The sequence below is a fragment of the Charadrius vociferus genome, unplaced genomic scaffold (assembly GCF_000708025.1).
Source record: "Charadrius vociferus isolate BGI_N301 unplaced genomic scaffold, ASM70802v2 scaffold26, whole genome shotgun sequence".
Lineage (NCBI taxonomy): Eukaryota > Metazoa > Chordata > Aves > Charadriiformes > Charadriidae > Charadrius > Charadrius vociferus.
Window position 1 is genome coordinate 3,378,099 of NW_009649320.1, and position 22,816 is coordinate 3,400,914.

Sequence of the window (22,816 nt, forward strand, 5' to 3'; positions counted from 1 at the left end):
ATATACAAAGCTTCCATCCACAATATATGGAAACATCTAATTTTCTCTCCAAGCCAGATACAAAGTACAGAGAGAAAAGAGGCACTCAGACAAACATGCATATATAACATTTTCTGTTGCCAAGGATTTAGACTTCTTTCCCTTTACCACAGACAAGCTTAGGCATTTATCTGAGCTGACATGGATTTTCTTGCTGGGACAAATGATTATATTTTAAATGATGTTATGCCTTACTTTATCCGTACCTCACCAGAGCTGCATTCTGAAAGTAAAAAGGAATAAACAAGTAGTATATTTCCATGTTTATCTTTCAGTATTTGCCTGGAAATTATTAAAATACTATATAATGAGAGGTAACAAGAATTGTTTTGCATTTTAACGGAACTGTATCTCCTTTTCAGTTTTCTACATCTTCATGAGCTCTCTGCCTTTGATTTGGGAGTAATGCAATGTGACAAGATAGCCACCAGCCATGCCAAGCTAAGCTAGCAGTTTCAAATGGTAAAGTATTTTGCAAAACACTTTTAAAAATGCATGCAAAAGTTCAGACACAATATGCCGCCTTTTACTGCTTGTAATCAAACTACAGTGAGCAGAAGTGGCCTTATATTCCCATGACAGACTACCATATTCCTCATAACATCTCTTCATGAATCTATGTATAAGGCAGAAATGTCTTGTTCCCCAACCATTAATAAGTAGAAGATTGCCATTTCAAGACTTTAATCTTCAAGACCTTCATAATTTATGAACTTCATTTTTCTAACCCAGCAATCGGTGTGGATCCCATCTGGTGCTGTGGTCACAGATGGCCTTGACAGCGGCAGGTGCATAGGACAACAATGTGTGGTAGTTGAAGACAGTGCTGCAGGTGCCCAGCACAGAGGTAGGCTCATTTTTCTTCTCAAGGTAATAGGCTCAGTGATTCCTATTGTAGTTGTGAGACAAAGGTTAGGGTTCACCTAATACTTTCTTCTCCTGTTCCTGAAATGCAGTAAAAGTGGGTAGTGTTGCTACTACCCTATAACACTGAAGTTCTCTATTCTGAGTGAGTCCACGAACACTATCTGCCCGGCACATCACAAAAGTGTTTAACAACCTTTTCCATTAATTCTACCTGATGGGATTTATGCTTGGGTAAGGATTTAACCCTGAAACATATGATGTAGTCTTAGGTTTATATATATTATTTTTAGTATCTACTTAGGATCAAACTTACATGAACACGTCCATAAAACAAGAAGTCCTCTGGCTTCTCTATTGCTAACATCAATGTAATAAAACTGCTGTTGATAACTCTGTAAGAAAAGAATGGATTAAAAAAAATACAGTGCAAAATTTGATGTTGCTGTATTTTGTCTTGATTCAAAACTCACTGATGTTAATTACGAAAATTCCATTCTTTGTTGAAACAAACCTTTTCTGATTAAAACATTTCACGGTTTAAGTTATTATGTTAAAAACAAACAAACATGCAAAAACCCTCAAACTAGAGTAATTTGGATGTAACTCATTTCTTTATCAAACTACAACAATTCAATACCCCTAATAATAGTGTTCTGGTACCCATTTACTTTAATTCAACCAAAAAATTAGTTTTGCTTTGTAAAATAAACATTTATCCCTAAATATTATTGCAGTGGGAAAGGCAACATTCCTTCAAGGTTCTGTGAGAGTGTTTATTTTTTCTTCAGACAGTTAACTTTCATCAGGCAAAATCTAGTGCAACCAAATCAGTCACACTCCAACATCATCATGATGGCAAATGCTTTTATTCCCTGACATACTGTAACATTGCTCACAGCAATGAATTTAGTCAGCTCGCAAATGATTCTCCATAGAATATGTCTCACCCAACTAAAATTAACTGAAAGGAGGATGAAAAAACCCACCTATTTCCAATAGTTGGAAATCAAAGACTTCAGATGGTTTCTTTTTTGCTTTCCAGTCTTTTTTGCCTGCAAAATTTACAGGAAAACAGAATTGATTCTGTGTTATCTTTCTGTAAAATTCCTCTTTTTGTGATATTAGGACAACATCCAGAGAAAATAGAATCATCAAAAATTTCAGAGAAAATAGCCTTACAAACCTATGTCCCTGAAGATGCAGGTGAACATGAAAAATCACAACTCTTAGAAACCAAGCCACCCAGGTTGCTGTGCTTCTTTTTAGTTCTTTTGAAATACACAGTGTACGTGCATGTAAAAAAAATGTTTTCTTGATAGCTTGTATTCTTATTATGATTATTACTGATGCTAGAAAAGGGATGTCTTTTTGTGTGTGTGTCTGTGTTGGGGAGCTTACCTTTAGACCAGAGCTTGTGAAAATCTGAGAAGCACGGCTGATGGTTTAAGCATTAAGTTATCAGGTAGCACCTCATTGTGCTAAGAGATGACAAAGTGGTGTGCTTCTTCAGGTAAGAAGGGTCAGTGGGAAAAAGAAAATGCAAAAGACAATTTGAAGCAAAGGGTAAAAGAGCAAAATGTGAACACACATGAAAATGTGAAAATGTTTCTAAATAAAATTATTTTTTATTTTTTATGCAAATGTATTAATAATTACCTTACCTTCTCAAAAGCTTCCTGTAAAGATATATATTTTATATATATGTGTTGGAATATTAACGTTGCACAGCTGCAGATGCATCAGAATGGGTATCCTAAGACACTTTGCTAAGAAAATGGCAGAAGTTTTCATGGAAACTTGGCCTGGATTTTTAGACATTTATAGAATAACTTATTTTTAGCATATATCTACATTGTGTAAGAGTCTGTGGTTGATTATTCTATTCCTACATCTTCACTGATGAAGTCCTACAGCATTATAAGAAAGATGGTCTAAGCTACAAACAAAAATCCATAGGCACACTGAAGCTCATTTGATTCAGAAAATGTTTAAATAAAAGCTGAGCTGTCAAAATGAGAGAGTAAAACCTCAAACTTCTACTAACAGGGATTTCAGAAAAAAAAAAAAAAGATAAATTAAACCCTAATTGACTGTTAAGAAGCTTCAACCTGAATGTAGGTAAAGATACTCAATAATTGTGAGAGCAGGAGGCCTGAAGAAACAAGTGTTAATGATTTCTGCTGGAAATGGCACATTGAGAGTGTGCTGTGCACGTTATCTGAAATTTTGAATCAAATGTAACTAGTACTTTTACATTTAATCCTTACTGCAAGATATTGGGACATTGGGTGATTTAAATGGATTTGTTACTTAAACTTTGTATGGATGTACTCTATCTTGAAAGTGGAAATAATTGACTAATCTGTCAGGAAAATCTATTTAAAACCAGACTGTGACATTTAGCTGCTCTTTCAGCGGTAAGTGGAAACACACTTTGTTGATGTGAGACCATAGCACAATTGTGCACCTGTAAATTCTACATAATTGGGGCCACAGTCTGTATGTGGGTTGTTTTGAACTTGCCACATCACTAATCAGCACTAGAAATTGGTTGGGTCTTGAAAGGTCAAAAAAAATTTCGTATGAAATTCCCAGTCTTTTTCTTCAGAGGAAAGTCAGGACATATCCGTAACTCTGCAGGTTTCTGGTTTAGTTTTCTCTTTTGGTCCAATTGCTTTCCAAGGGAGCTTGGCATGTTGGAAAATTCCAATCAGAAAGGGAAGTAAGCATTTAGCACTATATTTAGATACTGCAAGACACTCCCACCTTTGTGATAAAACACCTGAAATGTGGAAAGCATTGTTTGGAAAAAGGCATACTCGTTATCAAACACAGCAGAAAATGTACTAAGGCCATGCTATATAAATCTTTGTAGGTATAGCTCAAATTGAATGTATTATTTTTGGTTGAGGGTTTAGTGCTGTAATCCTTTTTCTAGAACATATGTTATTATCTCTGGGTGGAGGATAGAAATAGAGATGGGACACAGTGTTTAAGAGATGGGAAAAGATGGGGAGGGATTGGAAGTCATGCCCTGTAAGAAAATCATTATATGGCCTTAAACAACTACTTAGAACTAAATTCTTAAAGATAGAAGGGTACAACAACCTCCAGATTTGACCCTTTAATATCCAGTGCAGAGGTATTGGACCAGTAACCCAGAAGATGTCTGCAGCCTGATGAAATAATAATAATTTTCTCCCAGGGAAATTCTTTCCTTGGGACAGGTAGATGGTTCTAGTATCAAGTGTCCTACTCCCAGTTCCCTTGCATATAGCCTCATCTGAAATGTAGAAAAGGACTGAGAACCTTCACAAAAAAAAAAAAAAAAAAAAAAAAGCCAGTCAGTGGTAATTTGCATTGTCTGTGCCCTGTCTGGTTTTGAGGATTGCCTGGGAGGACAAGACTGGGCTGGTCAATCAGTCTGTTAGTGACAGTGACAATCAGAATGTTTCCAGAGTGTTTGTCTGTGTAGGAGCAGTTAAACAGCTGTGTTAAACAGCACCAGTCCCAGTACTGACCCCTGAGAAACACCACTCGTCACTACTTGCCACTTGGACATCAATCCATTGACTGCAACTCTTTGAGCACGACCATCTAGCCAATTCCTTATCCACTGCATAGTCCATCCATGAAATCCATGTCTCTCCAATTCAGAGACAAAGACGTGGTGCAGGACAGCGTCAAATGCTTTGCAGAAGTCCAGGTAGATGATGTCAGTTGCTCTTCCCTTATCCACCAATGCTGTAATGCCATCACAGCCATGTTGGCTGTCACTAATCACCTCCTTGTTTTCCATGTGCCTTAGCAGAGTTTCCAGGAAGATCTGCTCCATGATCTTGCAGGGCACAGAGGTGAAAATGACTGGGCTGTAGTTCCCCAGGTCTTCCTTTTTTCCCTTTTTAAAAATGGGGGTTGTGTTTCCACTTTTCCAGTCAGCAGCAACTTCACAGGACTACCAAGACTTCTGAAATAGAGAAATGAAGAGCCCAAAAGAGAATAAAGAGCCCAATGTCTTCAGCATGTGTGTGGTGGTGTGTGCACCTGGGAGGCTTTAATGGTCCACTGTACCTTAATTTTGAAAAACAATGGGTTTTTTTTAAGTGTCAGAAGAATTTGAAAGTTTCTATTAAACTCAGCATGTGGAACAGCAGTTTTTTTTTAAAAATATTAATGTGTTAAATGATTAATTTCTATGAGGAATTTTAATTAAAACTGAAAATTGTAAAATGTACTGTTTCAGGATTGAACACTGGCATAAGCAACTTTGAACATTATTGTTTTCAGCATAAGAATGTCTAAAAAATTAGAAGAAAAATATTCTTTATGCCTATATAATGAACCAGAAAGTTTACTTCCTTTAAATTTTGAATGCCACACATTGACATTGCTTGGGATTTTTCAAATATGTATTTATTTTGATATTATGCTTTATTTTCAGCTGTTACTATTACATCTAGATAAAATGTTCGTTGCATTTAGTGGAATCAAATTACATACCTTGAAAATAGTATGGTTACAAAAATGCAGATATGAGCAAGTTGCTCATAAGTAAAAGATTTTAAGACTACTGAGTTTTTTATCTCCTATGGACGAGGGAAGAAGCTTAACTACTATTTGAAAATAAGTAACATTTTCATTATATAAAATGGGAAAATGGGAAATTGTATAGTTGCTGATGGGAAGTATGGACACAAGATACCTGGGTGACTAATGGCATAACAATTACCATTGAAAACAAACATTAATATGTAAGAGCTTTTCCAGTAATTAGTGTAGAAGCTATAGATCATGCGTTTGACCCATAGTATTCTTGAGTAAGCATGCAAAAAAAAAAGCTTATGAAAACCCTGGTATTCCTTCAATAAAGCTGATCAAGAAATTGTGTGTAAGTTATAATGTCATGGAAGAAACAGAACAGCAGGCAACAGGACACCGCTAAGCTTAATTTACCAACTGGACCAAGCAAGGGATAGGCTGTCAGAAAAAGCTCTGCGTGTGTGCATGCACACACGCACACGCAGCTACAGTTGCCTGAGCTCTTCTCCTATCCCCAGCACACACAGTATAATAAGGGTAGCAATTACAGAGTAGAAATTAACAGAAATGTGGAGAGTCACTGCTGAATTAGATAGTTTGCTCGTTTTGTTTTGTTTTGTTCAAACATGGAAAAAGGGCATATATGTGGTCAAACTCATGGACCTACTTTAACTCCATAGTAGATTTTAGGACAGAACACTTCATGACTAAAGCAAACAGAAGTGAGAGTGGAGAAATCCAGAATTAATACTGGAGTATTTTACTTTGAGACTGTGTCTGTGCTTGCACACCGAAGGAGGCTGGGGTACAGTCCCCCTTGTTCTGTGAGAGGATGAAATTAGCTCAAAGAATGTGCAGGTTGCCTATTCACCTGCCACAGAAAGGGGCTTGGGTGACTATGAACCTAGGCACAACCTAAACAACCATTCGTAGTCCAGCACAGGAAATGTCTTTCTGTTTGGGTTTAATGGTTTTCTGGAAGTAGTTTACAGAAGGGAAGAAATAAACCACCAAAAAACCACAACAAAACCCAACCCGTAAGTCATCATAACAAACTGTTGTTAGTTAAATCTAATTCCAAAGGAATTCCCTAAGCAAGGTATTTGACTTCTGTTTTGGCCTGTGGATAACTTTCACTTCAGAATACAAAGCAGGATTCAGTTACCTTACACATAGGTATCCACTTTCCTTTCAGAAGAACCTGGGTCTTCCATGGGTTCTACATCTTTTCTTTCTGTTCCATATGGGCACTTTGATTCTTCAAGGTCTCTCAAGTGGCATTGGAGCCACCGAATCTAGCCTGCTTGCCCAGATATTTATGCTGCATCATTTCTCAAAGTAATGTGTTGCACACAATCAATCTGCACTTGTTTTCTCTGCATCTCTGAGTGCAATACAATATGTTACACCACTTCCACACTGTTTTCTGCTTAAATACTGTTTCATATATGCTGTGCTGTTAGGTCATATCTTAAGGTTACAAGAGTAATTCACCTATCCTGAACTGTGTCGCCCACAGAACTCAAGGACATCCACTTGTAAATTATTCAATAGCCTCTATTGCTCGCTGTCACATCACAACAAAAAGGTTATGACTACATGAAGGATGAAACTTCTGGGCTAGCATTCTTCCTATTGATGACAATCGTTCACCTTATTCTGCCATGCCAGATAAGATACACGTCTACTAAACACCTGCCCCCACTGGCTCCGTCCCCCTGAATATCAGTAGGAAGAGATGACTTCTTCCCATTTTCTTTTCCAACACCCACTGATTTTCTCTTTTAGGTTCCTAGGATCATCTTCTAGACCACTCATTGCCCCTCAGCTGACACTTAGATAAAGCATGCACAATCTGACCTCAGCAGTACCTAAGCTCAGAGGTGCAATACAGACTGGAAGGAAATAGACTTTTCTTGGACATGTTTTCATGTCAGGAGTAACGGGGCAGGGACAATGTCTGGATGAAGACATTTATTCGGGTCCCTGAATCATGGGAGAAAAAATGTTGCATCAAATGGCATACACATCACTTTCAGCAAGAATCAAGAACAATTGTCTGGGATGAAACATTTTGCTCTTTTCACCTACATAAAGCTGCAAGCAAAGAACTGGTCCCCAGAATAATTATAATCCCAGGAAGATAATGAGCCATTCACTGCCAGAAGTCAAGGAAGGTACTGGACAAGGCAAAACGGTCTCCCAGCTTATCCCTGAACCATCTGAAATTGGGTATCCAACACAGAGCTCGCTGCTGGGTATCAGTGAGCTGAGATGAAGACTCACAGAAGCCAGCTGAAATCAGGTGAGGCCTCTTGGCTTTGGCTCTCTACAAAAAGCTCATTCATTATCTGTGTCCCCCTGTATACAGCATGTGGGGAAAACGTGAGCAATGCTGACACCCATCAGAAACCATCAATTCTGTCCCATTAAATTAGTTTCCAAATCAGGAGTGAGGGATATCAGCCTAGACACTAACACAGCTGACCTTGATACAACAAACCAAATATATATTTCAATGCATTTTTGCTGTAAAATTTCAGATGTGAAAAATTTAAGGGAACCAATTAAAATTACATTTAAGGGGACCAACCCAGGAGATGTATTCAGATCATTCAGAAGCTAAGCATAGAAAATGGTTTCAGTTTAATAATGGGAAGACTAGTTCCTTCTTTTCAGTAGGAAAGATAGAAACAACACACATAAGACTGTTTATGCTTTTTGCTAAACTTATGACGCTTAGAAATATGTACCAAAACACATAAATATGGTATATGGAGGTGTTTTGTAGTCTTTTTATGGGGAAGTACATCCATTAAGTCCACTTAAAATATCGGTAACACCCTGAATTAATCAATGATATATAATATCTCTTTTTCTCTTACTTCTTCAGCAGATTGGATTGCTGAGGGTTACATTCAAATGGCAATGCCAACTGTTCACATTTTAATTTATTTCTTTCACCAAAGAGAAAGGAATATCTATTTCCTATTTTCTTCTGGAGAGAATCAAACTCTCAATTTCAGTAAGTATACAGACTTCTAATCAAAAGTCAGAAAGACTCTTAGATGCGGAAACAATCAGGAATATAAATTAATACCAAAATAAATTTGCTTATTTTTAGCTGATAATAATAAAACAAATTTAATCTGCCCATGAATAGTTAGCAAACAAGCAAAAGAAGCTTAGTGAATGTATCGCTCATTAAGAATGGATTTTGTATAATTCTTCCCATGGCTTAGAGATGGAAAAAGAAATGTATTACTATATTATAGTAGAAGATCACTTCTGCTAATTGAAGTTTAGCTGTTGCTTTCCTTATTGAGTCGGTTTTGGAATTTGTTTTTTGTTACCTCTTTCCATTTAATAATTAAAAAAAAAAAAAAAAAAAGCATGCTTTTATCTTCTTTACCTCTATTAAGTCAGTTAGGCTACCTAGCAACATACAACTAACGTGAAGTCTAAGCACCACTTAGGTGCTATCTAAGCTGTTAAATTAGGGTTTAAAAGGCACTGATTTCCAGCTTTTACGCAGTCCCTCTGCACAGAAGGAGGGAACGAGGAAACAATTTTACCCAGTGAGCTTAGAATTTTATCCTGCTAATTAATTATTTTGAGATTAACAGACTTCTGCTGGCCACAAATCATCCATTGCTTTGATGACATTTGTTCCCTTTGCTGATGTTTGAACAAGTAAAATAGTTTGAACTAATAATTTAAAATGTAGCAATTCATTGCCTACAGTATCTATACCTTATGAAGATCCTGTGCAGTCTTCTGTTGTATTCCAAGGTTTTATACGGAAAACCGAAAATTATTCAATGAACAAGGGAATGATGGGAATGATAAACTAGTCAGGATGTCAGCCTACAGGGCATGAACACGCAAATTATCTTGTTTTAGAACCTTGTGGGTTTTTCCAGATTGTTTTTGTTGTTGTTTTTTTTTTTTTTGTTGTAATTCAGATCAGTTGAGACTTTGCTCTGTAAATTACTAGCATTTGCATCTATGATGTCAGTTGTTCAGTATATAAATAAAAAAAATCAAAGATCTCAAGACATTGCTTGGATATAAACCCTTGTGAACTTCCTGCAAGCAGAGGACTATTTCAGTACATTAATTCCATCCTGCTATCTCTGCACTGCACTGCTCTGGACACTGCAAAACCAGCCACTCTGCTGTGGTGCACTCAAAACCAAAATGGACACAGCTAATTGTCAGCCAGGTTATAGGGGATAGCACAGAGGAAGTCTTGTCTTCTTCCTCAGGGCATTAACGGGTATAAAGAAATTTTTCCTTTTATCTGTATATAAAAATTTTTAAGACCTTAAAGAACTGCGTGTTCAAAGGCACACGGTTGAGAGGAGTAAGATGAGAAGAAATAACTTAGTGGTCCTGTTGTGATTACACAGCCTGGAAGTGGAATTATGTATTTTTAATCTTCCTTTCTTTACTCACTAAACTTTTGAAAAAAAAAAAAAAAAAAAAAGAAAAACCTACATAGGTATCCTGTCAAAAAATCTAGGGATAAAACATGACTTCTTCAACACATAACATCTGAATTTAAAGTTTTGGATAAGACCTATTATTAAAGGAGCAATCCACCATCCCATTATTACTGCCACTCCACTTTCTTGGTTCTGAACCTTACTCACCTCCTGCTGACTCTTCCCTAAGACATATTACTTTCAGACTGAAAGAATCACTAAAAAACTACCCACTGGGCTCTTTAATTAGCCAGGTTTGAGGTAGAGTCAACGTAAGAAAAGTGTGAAGTGTAGCTAAGCTGTTATTCATTCATGTCCTTTAAAAGGCTGTTGTGATGGTTAAAGAAAAGTTGATAAATATGTACATTGCACGTTCCGAGCAGTCAATAAAATATAAGTGGCATTTTTTACATCTCATAACTGAGAGGAAACTTGGGAATCATGTACATTCTTCGGTGGGTGGGTTTTTTAATATATTTCTCTCTTCCTGGTGCACATAAAATGTAAGGAAGTCCATGGATTTTAAGGAGTCTGAACGGAATTGTCTCCGCTGTTCCCCATTTATCCCTGTTCTTTCTGACAACCTCCTGGTGAGCAGTGGGTCTATTGTAAGATCAACTCTTTTCCCTCACTTCATTGCAGTTCAGCCTAGCCTTCTAAGTTTCATTATTTAAACAATAATGAAAGGGTTTTTTTCATCTTTTCCCACAGATTCATGTTTTGTTTCATTAAGAGAACAAAACATAATAAGGGGTCTTGAACTCTGTAAAGGCAGGACAACAGCTGGCCTAACATTTTCCCTCACCTTATTTTAACTGAAATTTTTCTATCTGTTAGTCAATTAAATTTGACAATGAGAAACTCACCTCAGAATACTCAACAACACAGCTCTGACTGAGAAGACCCAGTTTCAAAGCCACTTCCTACCTGATTAAGTCTTCCGATTTCAAGACAGTGGTTGTAATTCCTGGACTTCTGGCTTGAAAAAAGAGCAACTGTTGCTTGTCAAATCCATGACAAATAGTTAAATCTAGGCATTTTTTTTTTTTACCTTCTTATGTGCTTTTAATGAAAATAAAAACAAATGAAAAAAAAAACTCTTTTGTGTTATCTTTCTCTTTAGGCAACCAAATGGAAAATTTTCAGATCAGGTGGACCTTTATCACACTGAAAATATCATTATTCACACAATTCAGATTATGGAAAGTGCTTCTAACTTCTGTATCAGGTTGTAATTTAAAATTTTAGTGTACTGGAGTATTCACTGCAAGAGAATAATAGGTTTGCCCAGCAGTTAGTTTTCTTCCTTGTTAAGTAATATGTGGTCATTCCTCTCTGAAATTGTCTAGTTTCAATTTGCAGCCAGTGGAATTTGTTTGCTGCATTGAAGATCATTCTATTACTTTAATTCTGTTCTCTGAAACAGTTATAATATATGACCATGGCGACACATAATCTTGGTCTGCTGCCTGTTGTCGCCTTTCAAAAAGAGTATCAACTCATTTAGCTCTACCACTGAAGGTGATAGATGCAAAAGATACAGAGAATAACAAAATATATTTGAACTATGTAATTTCTGACAAACAAGCAAATCTCTGAATAATTTTTTTTTATTCTTCTATGCTTAATTGTTCTGCTGAAAAAGGCAGAAAATATTTTTTGTTAAAATACCCTTCTGTTTATTTTCATTCTTCTTCTCCAAGAGCTAGAGAAGCCATCAGTATCTTTTAAGGGGAGCCATCTTTTTTACATTAACTTAGAGACCACTTTTTCCTGTAAAAATGCAAAAGAATGGTATAGAAATATCAGCAAAGTGAAGGTCCTTTTTACCTTTACTGGTTTTGCTTCCACGTGTTAGAGACAATAGATTCATTCTATATTTTGACTATTATAAACTAATGAGGGAATTGGTTTTGACAATAAAAGATGAAAAAATTTAAAAGTGCCCTAAAAGAAAGGGGGGGGGGGAAACATCAATGTGAGTAGTAAGTGGATTTGGAGAGAGGGACTCAGGTTTAAAAGTATTGCCTGTTTATAGTGAAGGCAAATGGAAAAGAGGACCTTTACAAGTTATCAAAGAGGTCTGACTGAAATAAGCAAAATCGATTAAATCATTCCTATTGACATTTTCCTATAGTTTAAGATTTGCTGGGGAGAGACCACAAATGGAGTCCCACTGTACGATCTTTCTAGGAGAACACACAAGATTTTAAGGAAGATATCCTTCAGTCTCTTCTGTCATGACAGATGTACTTTTTTTGGAGTATTTAAGTGGTTACCAAGAGAAAAAACTGTTCTTTAGTGTAATGTATAGGTCATATGAGGTATAACAAAAGGGCTCTTTTTTATTCTCTGTTGTCTATTCATAAAAAGTGTAGACGTTTACAAAGCATTGTAATATGCGTCTTCCCCTACCTTCCAGAATATGAAATCAGAGCCTTACTCTTCAGGGTACTGCCCTAAGGTTGTGAAATCTGGCTTTCAGTCCCTACATAAAAACTGCTTGCTCATGTATACAAAGTAGCAGAGTGAAAAACCTTACATCTAGACAGCCTAAAGTAAGGATATACTCTTAGACACTGGGAAATGCAGTATTAAGTCTCTTGATGCTGCGTTAGATACTAAACTTGTTCCCCTTGTGTCCATCTGCTACCTGAAAAATGAGAGTTTTTGCTTTCAACTTTGTTGATCTAATTTTTCATGTCTTTTGGTTTTATTCCAGGTATTTTAAGGTCACTATTTATTGCCAGGAAGAATGGAATGAGCCACGTCGGACAAAAGATTTTTTTCAATAAAAAAAAGAGACATATGTTTTCCTACATGATTTTCTTCTTAGCTTTATGATTTTGCAATAAACTGAAAAACAAGTTATTTTCAAGTAGCATAAATACTCAAATCCCTTTTCTGTATTACCAGTATGTTTTTTCTACCAGAAGAAAAAAATCCAGAAGAAAAGCCAATACCTGTTTTATGCCTCCCAGGTATCTCATCATAGCAGAGCAATATGCGGCTAAAGGGGAATGACCAGTTTCTGTTTCCTTTCAACTAGTTTGGCACTGCAATGAGAAAAGAGAGCTAGAAAATTGCACCTCCAGATGCATACGGAAATGGTTTTAATCCTCTTGGTACTGTATTTTGGATTGTATTTTGTACTTTTTGTGATGATATTCAGTACTTCTAAATATTCAGATATGAAATATCTAATATTAAAACATTATTTTATGTGGATATTGTGATCAGGTTTATGTGGTTAATTGGCCATGAAGATGTTATTGGAAACTGGATTTATTATAGATCTAAGTCCTTATTTGTGGCATATTCAGGCCATGCTGTCTTTGTCTTGTTTCTATCAAATCTACTGAATAATGAAGGAAATGATCAGCATTCAGGTTTAAAAGATTTATTTTCCAAGGGCTTGCCTTGGAATTTCAGCCAGATTGAAACAGATCTATACAGTTGGTGGAACAAAGGGCAAAAACATTAATCACCAGCAAAAAAAATAATGGCACCACCATTCCCCCTAGAAAAAAAAAAAAAAAAAAAGAAAAAGAAAAAAAGAAAAGAAAAAGAACAAGAAAAAAAAAAAGAAAAGAAAAAGAACAAGAAAAAGAAAAAAGAGAAATAGAAGGAAAAGAAGGAAAGAAGAAAAAGAAAAAAAAAACAAAAGCAAAAGCAAAAGCAAAAGAAAAAGAAAAAGAAAAAGAGAAAAGAGAAAAAAGGACAAAGAAAAAAGAAAAAAAGTCAGGGAAGGTTCTCTTTCAATTCAGGAGCTATATTCATAACAAAATCTGAAAGAGAAGACATCGAAAACAGTGATTCAGCTTCTGTTTGAAGGTGGAAACACCCAAGTGTTGAAAAGCTCTTTCTACCAACATATAACTATTAAGCATATTAAGCTGCACTTCTAAGAGAAATTCTTTTTTTTAAACTTAATGTCTGTCTTTCCATCTTTATTTAGTTATGGTTACAGATGGGTCTCCTAATTCAGTATTATTATTTATGAATTCTAGAAGAGAATTCAGCAGCATGACTGAAAAGATAGAAAATGAATATGATTCTGTTATAGGTTATTGCTGGTCAATGTCTTTGTTCACTTTGATTTTTGTTTTCTAAATAGTGATCTAAAAAAGTGCAAATGTTTTCTGGGGGCTTTATCGTGTTTAAAAATAGCACAGGGCATACATAAAAGAACAAAGCAGCCTCACTTTCACAGATACAGTTTAGGATGTAATCAAACAGCAAGTTCTAAAGGAACACCTGCACTGAAACCTTGCCCACCTCCTCCTACTTATTCTTCTCTGGCAGCAAGCCTGATCTGGCCTGCCAGCTCCCCTCTGCAAGCAAGGACAGCTGCAAGAGAGAAAGAAAGCTCATCTTCATCAAAACACTCTTTGAAGCTCTTCTGAGGATAAACATTCTTCATTTATTAACAGCTTAATGCTTTGATAAAAGCTCACTTTGTTAAGTAGTTTGGCTTTCAAGAACTGCCCACATAGATATTTGCATGAAGTTTATAAGGACTTTCAGACAACATGGGATTGCCGGAAATATTGCTGAAGGCATAGAAATAAAAACAGAGACCATATTCCTACTAGGAAAAGAGAGGAAAAATCAAAGGAAACTTATGTTCGGCAGGCTTTACCATTTTCTGAATTATCATAGTCTTCTTTGTATGAAACTGCCATTATATATAATGCTGAATAGCTTTGCACTTGGTTTTGAGAAAGTCAAGGCAAAGGAAAGTTTAACATGATGCATGCTGTTATACAAATAAGCAGGCAAAAATACAATGAAAATTTCAAAACTAGTGCAACTTAAAGTAATGGTTACTTACCTATCCAGGGGAAACAGGAAGCAAACCAAAAAATACTGCCTAGTCATAACACTTGTAACTAGCTAATTTAGGTCATAATTTCTCCAAAGTGCAGCAGCAGGCAAATAAAATTCAGTATGACATGAATTCAGAAATTACAAAATCTTATATGTTATAAATCATTGATATCTGTCTTCACAGTTCCCTTTAAAATACTGCTGCTGCCGCCTTATCAGAGTGAAGCTGAAAGGCTGAAATACCCCTAAGTGACTATCCAATTGACTAACCAATGAGACTATCCAACTCTGTGAACTAATTTTTTTTATCGTGTTGAGAATTAGTTCCTAATTTTTCCATTGCAAAACCCACTTACCCTTACTTTCATGTTTGATGAAATATTTTACAGTGATGAATTGCAAGGAAAAGCATTTATTTTGGTGGTAGACAGACTTTCTCATGTGACTGCAGATTAATCACAGATATATATGTTGTTGTTGTTTGTTGGTTTTTTTTTTTTAATTGGTGCAATTTAAAATAGCTTGGTTAGCATATAGGAAATATAGTGCTTAAAAGCTTCAAGTTGCCAGGGATTTTAAGAAGCTTTCTTTGAAAGACGTTCTCGTCTTGAGAAATGTTAACAAAAAACAATCCTTCTGAAAAAAGTTATGTTACTTCTCCATAGGAAAAAAAAAAAAAAAGGTTTAAAATGTTTTCATGATTAATTCCTTCTTTGTATTTATTTAGTCATCTTCTATGCTTTTTTTGCTTAATTCTCTTTCCTATTGTATTTTTGAAATCTGTTATAAAAATATAAACATTTTGAGTTTGGTCAGATTTCAGAAACTATTGACTGACAGCTACTTTTTTGTATTCCAAGCTGGGTAACTGACCAAATTAAGAGTAGATAACAAAATACATGGCCTACCATTGAAAAAAACTGAAAGGACTAAGCACTGAGGAAATTAATTGAAGACTCACGATAAAAACAGAAGAAATGGGTAAAAAAATCTATTGTAGTATTTTGCTAGAATGAGTCCACAGGAAATTGATGAAATTAGGACTACAAAGATAATGACTGGAATATCTTTCATGTGAGGAGAGGCTGAGAGTGCTGGGACTGTTTAGTCTGGAGAGGAGAGGGCTCGACGGGGATGGGTCTTATCAGTGTATATAAATTCCCGTGTGTGTGTGTGTGTGTGCAGGGGGAGAGTGAAGAAGAGGAAGACAGGCTCTTTTCATTGGTACCCATTGACAGAACCAGAGGCAATGGGCACAAACTGAAACACAGGACATTCCCTCTGAACATCAAGAAACACTTTTTTACTGTGAGGGTGACTAAGCCTAGGTTTCCCAGAGAGGTGGTGGAGTCTCTGGAGGTCATCCCTGGAGGTAATCAAAATCCAACAGGGCACGATCCCGAGTAATCTCCTTTAGCTGACCCTGCTTAAGCGGGGAGTTGGACTAGGTGATCTCAAGAGGTCTTTTCCAGCCTCAGCCATGCTGTGATTCTGTGAAACACCTCCTGGCATGAGAACAATGGCTAAGGGCCAGGAAATGCTATCCATCCACCAGGATGAAGACTGTTAATGAACTGAGTAGAACAACAACAAAGCAGTTGTTCCTGGGTGTTAGCACTTTGTTAACACTAGGATAAGTATAAATACTCTTATGAATTTCAGCAGCGTCATAAGTAAGTATTCACTTTTAGCTATAGTTTATTTAATTAATGGGAACTATCTCAAGTTTTAAAACAAATATATTTATTTGAAGATATTTCTACAAAAATCCTCAAACGGGAAAGATTTAGAACAGTTTATGACACATAGGGTTTTCAAGATAAGAAATATTTTAAATTTATGTTGATGAAATTAATCTTACATAAGCCTATACACATTGCTGACAATTCCTGGTTAAATAACTCAATCATCACATGTTTTAAAGTATTTTAATAATGCTTCTTTTTCTCTACCCACCCCCCCAAAAAAACAAAACGAAACATATTCATGTTTTGTATACATGGAAAAACATGATCTTCCTAGAACAGTTGTACCAGACTTACTTAGTTCCATAGACAGTAAATACTGCTAATGTCTGAGACATTAAGACAATCTTCCTCATAACTGAAGGATACTCATTGGGGCTGTAATAAATATCAGTATGAATGAAGCATAAGTTTAAAGTTTAATAGGCTAAACATTATTTTTTTTGAGAAAAGAAAAATGAACTCATTAATTTCCTAGAATGATTTCTTTAACCCTTCTATTTCAAAGCATAAATAATTATGAAGTATCTGATTTTCACAACTACTACTAAGAGTTGTTTTATCAGCTAAAAGATACCCTCAGTGCGAAAATATTATATAGTGTCTTTTCATTCCTGGAAGGAAGTATCATAGTTAATTTATAGCCTTCACTCTCAAAAGAAGAAATCTTGTTCATCTAGCATTTACACAGCTTTTTGGTCTTCTACAGATGGAGTCAACTCTGTCAATAATTTAGCGCACTACTTGTATTTTGTTAATGTTAGTTTTGGTATAAGTCCTGAGAGTTTTATACACCTGGGGAAAAAATAAAGCTACTGAATTAATTTATATGGTAAAATTCTATAATCTGTGTTTCCAGTGTGAAGGAAAACCTTGAAAATTCTCAGACTCAATGCATTTTTCCCTAGAAGTACTCAACTTTTCTCATGAAACTAATACCTCTAATAATACTTTTAACATTATTTAAAATCATGTGGCCTTATTTTTTTCTATGCTTTATTTGTGTAAGGAGGAGTATTAGGGAGTTTGGAGCTAGTCAGAAGGGCTGGAGTTCCTTAAACCTCTTTTGCCAAGTATTTCAGAGAAAGTAAAGTGTATTTTCTATGGATGGATCAATAAACACCAGCAAGTTTAAGGTAGTAACAGTACCTTATATACAATAAAGTATAAAATTGTTATAATCATTATAATGATTATTATTTATTACACTCTCTAGAATCACAGAATCATAGAATGGTTTAGGTTGGAAGGGACCCTTGAAGATCATCAAATTCCAAACCCCCTTCTATATACGGGGACACCTCCCACTAGACCAGGTTGTTCAAAGCCCCATCCAGCCTGGCCTTAAACACCTCCACGGATGGGGACTCAACAACTTCTCCTGGCAACCTGTTCCAGTGCCTTACCACCCTTAAAGTGAAAAATCTCTTCCTAATGTTTAATTTAAATCTACCCTCTTCCGGTTTAAAGCCATTCCCCCTCATCCTATCAGTACATGCCCTTGTAAAAAGTCCTTCCCCAGCTCTCCTGTAGGCCCCCTTTAGGTACTGGAAGGCTGCAATGAGGTCTCCCTGGAGCCTTCTCTTCTCCAGGCTGTACAACCACAACTCTCTCAACCTCTCCTCATAGGAGGGGTACTCCAACCCTCTGATCATCTTTGTGGCCCTCCTCTGGACCCACTCCAACAGGTCCATGTTCTTCTTATGTTGGGGATTCCAGAGCCTTCTCTTTCCCAGGCTGAGCAACTCCAACTCGCTTAGCCTTTCTTCAGAGAAGAGATGTTCCATCCCTCTGATCATTTTTGTGTCCCTCCTCTGGAACTGCTCAAGCAGATCCATGTCTTCCTTGTACTGGGGACCCCAGGGCTGGAGGTAGTATTCCAGGTGGGTTCTCAACAGAGTGGAGCAGAGGGGCAGAATCACCTCCCTCAACATGCTGGCCACACTTCTTCTGATGCAGCCCAGGATGCGGTTGGCCTTCTGGGCTACAAGCACACATTGCTGGCTCACATTGAGCTTCTCATCAATCAGCACACCCAGGTCTTTCTCAGGGATGCTCTTGACCCGTTTCCCGCCGAGCCTGAATTTGTGCTTGGGATTGCCCCAACCCAGATGTAAGACCTTGCCCTTGGCCTTGTTGAACTTCATGAAGTTGGCAGGGGCCTACCTCTCCAGCCTGTCCAGGTCCCTCTGGATGGCATCCCTCCCCTCCAGCATGTCTACCTTGCCAAACAGCTTGGTATCATCAGCAAACTTGCTGAGGGTGCACTTGATCCTGCTGTCCACGTCATCGACAAAGATGTTGAACAGCATGGGTCCCAGTACCGACCTGTTTCATCTTTAGTATGTTTCTGAATGACAAAACATGATGTAAGTAAGCTTTGTGCAGGTACAGCTCAGGTTTACAAGGCAATGCAAGAAGAAAGGAGACAATGTTCAAGAAAATACACAAGCAACATGTAAATTCAGATTAGGCAGATAAGCAGAGAATATCTCCTCCAAATAAGGGGTTTGGGTTTTTTTTGTTTCACACTTCAAGGGACTAATAATTAAGATTGATATCTAGAAAATATTTTCGAATTTCAATCATAGTTACCAAGCATATGACGAGTAGTTTGAAGCAAGACTTTCAGATATACGTATACACATGCTGATGATCCTCTTTGAGCCTTACTGACTTCAAAGGGACTTCTGTGAGTAAAGTTTCCTACTAGTAATTGCTGTGAAAGGATTGTGATCTTTAAGAGGTAGAAAGGAAACAAAAAAGCAAAAAATGACTGATGGGTAGCAAAAAAGGAATTATTGATGAAGCAGCTAGAGAGAATACGTAGTATTTGAGTGCATCAAACTTTCCTTTGACACACAACCTGAGTCTATAAGGTAAGAATATTGCTGGCGTTAACAAAAGAACAACATAAACCAATGTAAGTGATTTCTTATTAGATTTGTTCCAGAGTATAAAACTTTCTAAGACAAGAAGTTTTACAGGAAGAGCTTAATTTCCCTCATCCAATTTTTAAGTCACAGAAAAGGTCTGTTTAATTCAAATTCAATAGAAAACCTAATTTTGTAGTTGATCAAAAATTTTACCAGAAGGGTATCAAACACTTCATAAGCAAACATACAAGAGATAGGATTAGTTTCTGAAACTGCTTCAGCCAGCTTGAGTTCAGGGGCAGTTAAACTTTACTGAAACCCCTTTTTACATACAGTCAACTGCTTTTGTCCACTTTTCTCTCTGTTTTCCAGCACTTGTTTCTCCCTGATCCACCTTGATTCCTCCTCTTCCCTTCTTTTGGCTTTTGCTGTAAGCACTCCACACTCTTACACAAATGACCACAACACCCTTCAACCACCCCATAATAACCTTTGCACAGTCCCCAAACGCTTTTCCGCTGTATGGGTTAACAACTTCTCATAATCATGACTCTTGATCCAGCATAAGGCTGCTTCTGAAGACAAACTTACACAATAACCTTATCTTTGTCACAAATAAAATTCTATAAGATAAAAATCTGAAAGTAGTGGGGTTTGGGGCATGGTAGCATGAAAAAAAGTATTTAATTGTGCTTTATTTCATCAAAATCAAGATTTAATGAAAATTTTAATTCCGCATATTCTTTGAAACAAATACTGACTTTAGAAATAAACCTGTGCAAAGGTAAAAGGTAAATCTGGTGAGTCATTAGTAGAATAAAAGTTTCTACACAAGCTTAATGGGGAAATAATTGATGGGAATGCTTTAAGCAGATTACAGCAAGCCTGTGAATTAAAAAGAATCCCCCCATACCAAAAAAAAAAAGACCAAAACAGCCCAAGCCACCCCAAACCCCACGCCTTTCAGTGTTTTACAGACTGGCTAGAAAACTGAATCTTTGAGATTTGGATTTCCTCTATGCATGCTCCCAGTATGTGTGCAACGCACAGTGTAGCTTTCCAAAAGTAGAGAGAGATTTTAATCCAAAAGAAAAGACGTTAGTATACTGCATAAAAATTTATATTCAAAATATGTGTGTATTTCTTTCTGTGTACAAGGGAAGGGGGAGAGCAGAACAGGACTGGACCAGACAAAAAAAGTAAAAACACAGGATTATTTTTCACTCTATTTCTTTTAAATACAAGAATGACTAGCTTGGGACCTTCATCCACTGTGGATAGAGTATTTACATGTTCAAAGAAGAACAAAGGAAAAAACCTCATAGCCTAACTGAAAGCAAAATAATGTTATGAATATATTACTTTTTTACTGTATTGCCATGATCTTGGAAATCTGTTGGAAATCACTGTTAAATGTACTTGCATCTAAATATTCTAAGTTTTTTTTAGGCTTTTAAATTTCCTAATTAACTTATGTCACTAGAGGAATTTCTTTTCACATCGTCATTCTTCTGCATCTGAAAATGTTATCAGTCAGGAAATTACATAGATTTAACTTTGATTCAATTTTTAAAGATGCATGTCTGATACAATATTTATATGGGAAAATCTTAAATTAGTGAGTTTTGCCTAGTTTTAGTAACTCTGACATTCAATACATGAAATTCAGATAAAAATCTGCAGTAACCTCAGTTACTTGGGAACTGTGTTTGTATTAGTGAAGCAGAAACATAGAACAGTTGAAAAAATACTTAAAACATTATTTTCAGCACTGACTTGTCTTGTACAGTCTTAATAAATGTTTGAAGAGTCTTATATAACAATATTTTATTGCAATTGAAGAAAAAAGATGACAATTTTTCATACAGTGTTAAGAAGTGATGAATACAAAAATAATAAAAGAGATTTTGATAATGTCACCACATTTGACTTATCTTGCATGAAAAGGTCAGAGTCAGAGTATTTTGTAAGATTCAAATGAAATCTCAAGACATATAGGGCAGAAAATTCAGTAGTTACTTGGCTATATTAAAAGGTTACTGGTTCATAGGCAGAAACGTGTCTTTAGCTTTGACATGCTGAGTGCACTATCACAAGAGGTGTTCATACCCAAAGTTGCTCTTTTAACCTGATTTTTGTGGATGTGTTAGGATAGATTAAGGCTATCAAGGAGATAAAAAAAAATAAATTTTGTAAGATATAAAAAACATTTTTATAAACAAAGAAACAGGATGGTTTTTATGCCTTGCATTTAAAACTCATATTTCTGAAAGGTACTGTTTCTATTCTTACACATGTCTAATAACTGTAAACTATGTAAGAACTGGAAAGTAGGTTGAAACACTGTTTTAAATATCTGTATTTTGAAATGTGGGTTGCGAACTAGCAAAGAAGCATTTAAATACTAATTTTATAAGCATTAGTGTCAAATAGACAATAAAATATTTTCCCTATAGGACTATAGTTGTTAATTGAAAAGCTAATTTTTGGAAATAAAACCTATTATTTTTCCCATTATTAAAAATACTAAATACATATATATTTAAAATTTACACAAAGGCAAGCCCTGTTTTGTCTTTTATTTTGCTTTGAAATAATTATTGTTTTTATTTGAGAAATGAACTGCTTCTACATCTGTCTCGGGGATTTTTTCCTAAGCCAACAAATTGCTATGATGAGCTAGAATTCTGATATGGTGTTAATACAACATCAAGTAACAAAATCCCAAAGGAAACTAAATCTTATCTCTTATCACTAAAAGAGTAGCAAAGAAATCATTATGTAAGGTATTTGCCATATGATGTACAACAGATAAAATTCACATTTCTGCATAGCGCCTGAAATAACTTTATCATTCTGAAGTCTTAACACAGGGTCATAAAAATTTATTTTTGCACTTAGCACAGGAAACCTATTCCACAAAGTGAAGATTTGTGCTGTACTACCCTGTCTATTGTACTCTACAAGCCACTTCCTGGACTTTTAAGTTCAAGAAGAGGTTCTAAAATCCAAGCAGTAATGTCCCAGGAGGGAGTTTGGAGGTGAGTGAGGTGTTTCAGTCAATAGGGGCAGGATTCAGCTGTGCAGACACCAAGTATCCCCTGCATTGGCATAGGATGGACAGATGTGACGTAGGACCTGAGGAGTGCCATCTGAGATGCTTCAGCTGTCACTCCAGCAGAGTTTGGGTCTCTCACAGGCCTTATGCCATGTCTTCTTAGCCCTACAGGGAGATCTCCTCTATCTAAGTATCCCATATGGGATGAGATACACCATATGTGAGAAGCTGAATCAAGTGTATGGAATCTAGAGCTACCCAGATCATCCAAAACACCTGTACTTGATCAGCCGAGCAGATTTTTTTCCTAAAAGCATGATATTAATTTTGAAGATGGTGTTTCTGTGTTCCTGCAATGTCCTGCAGTGCCCACAG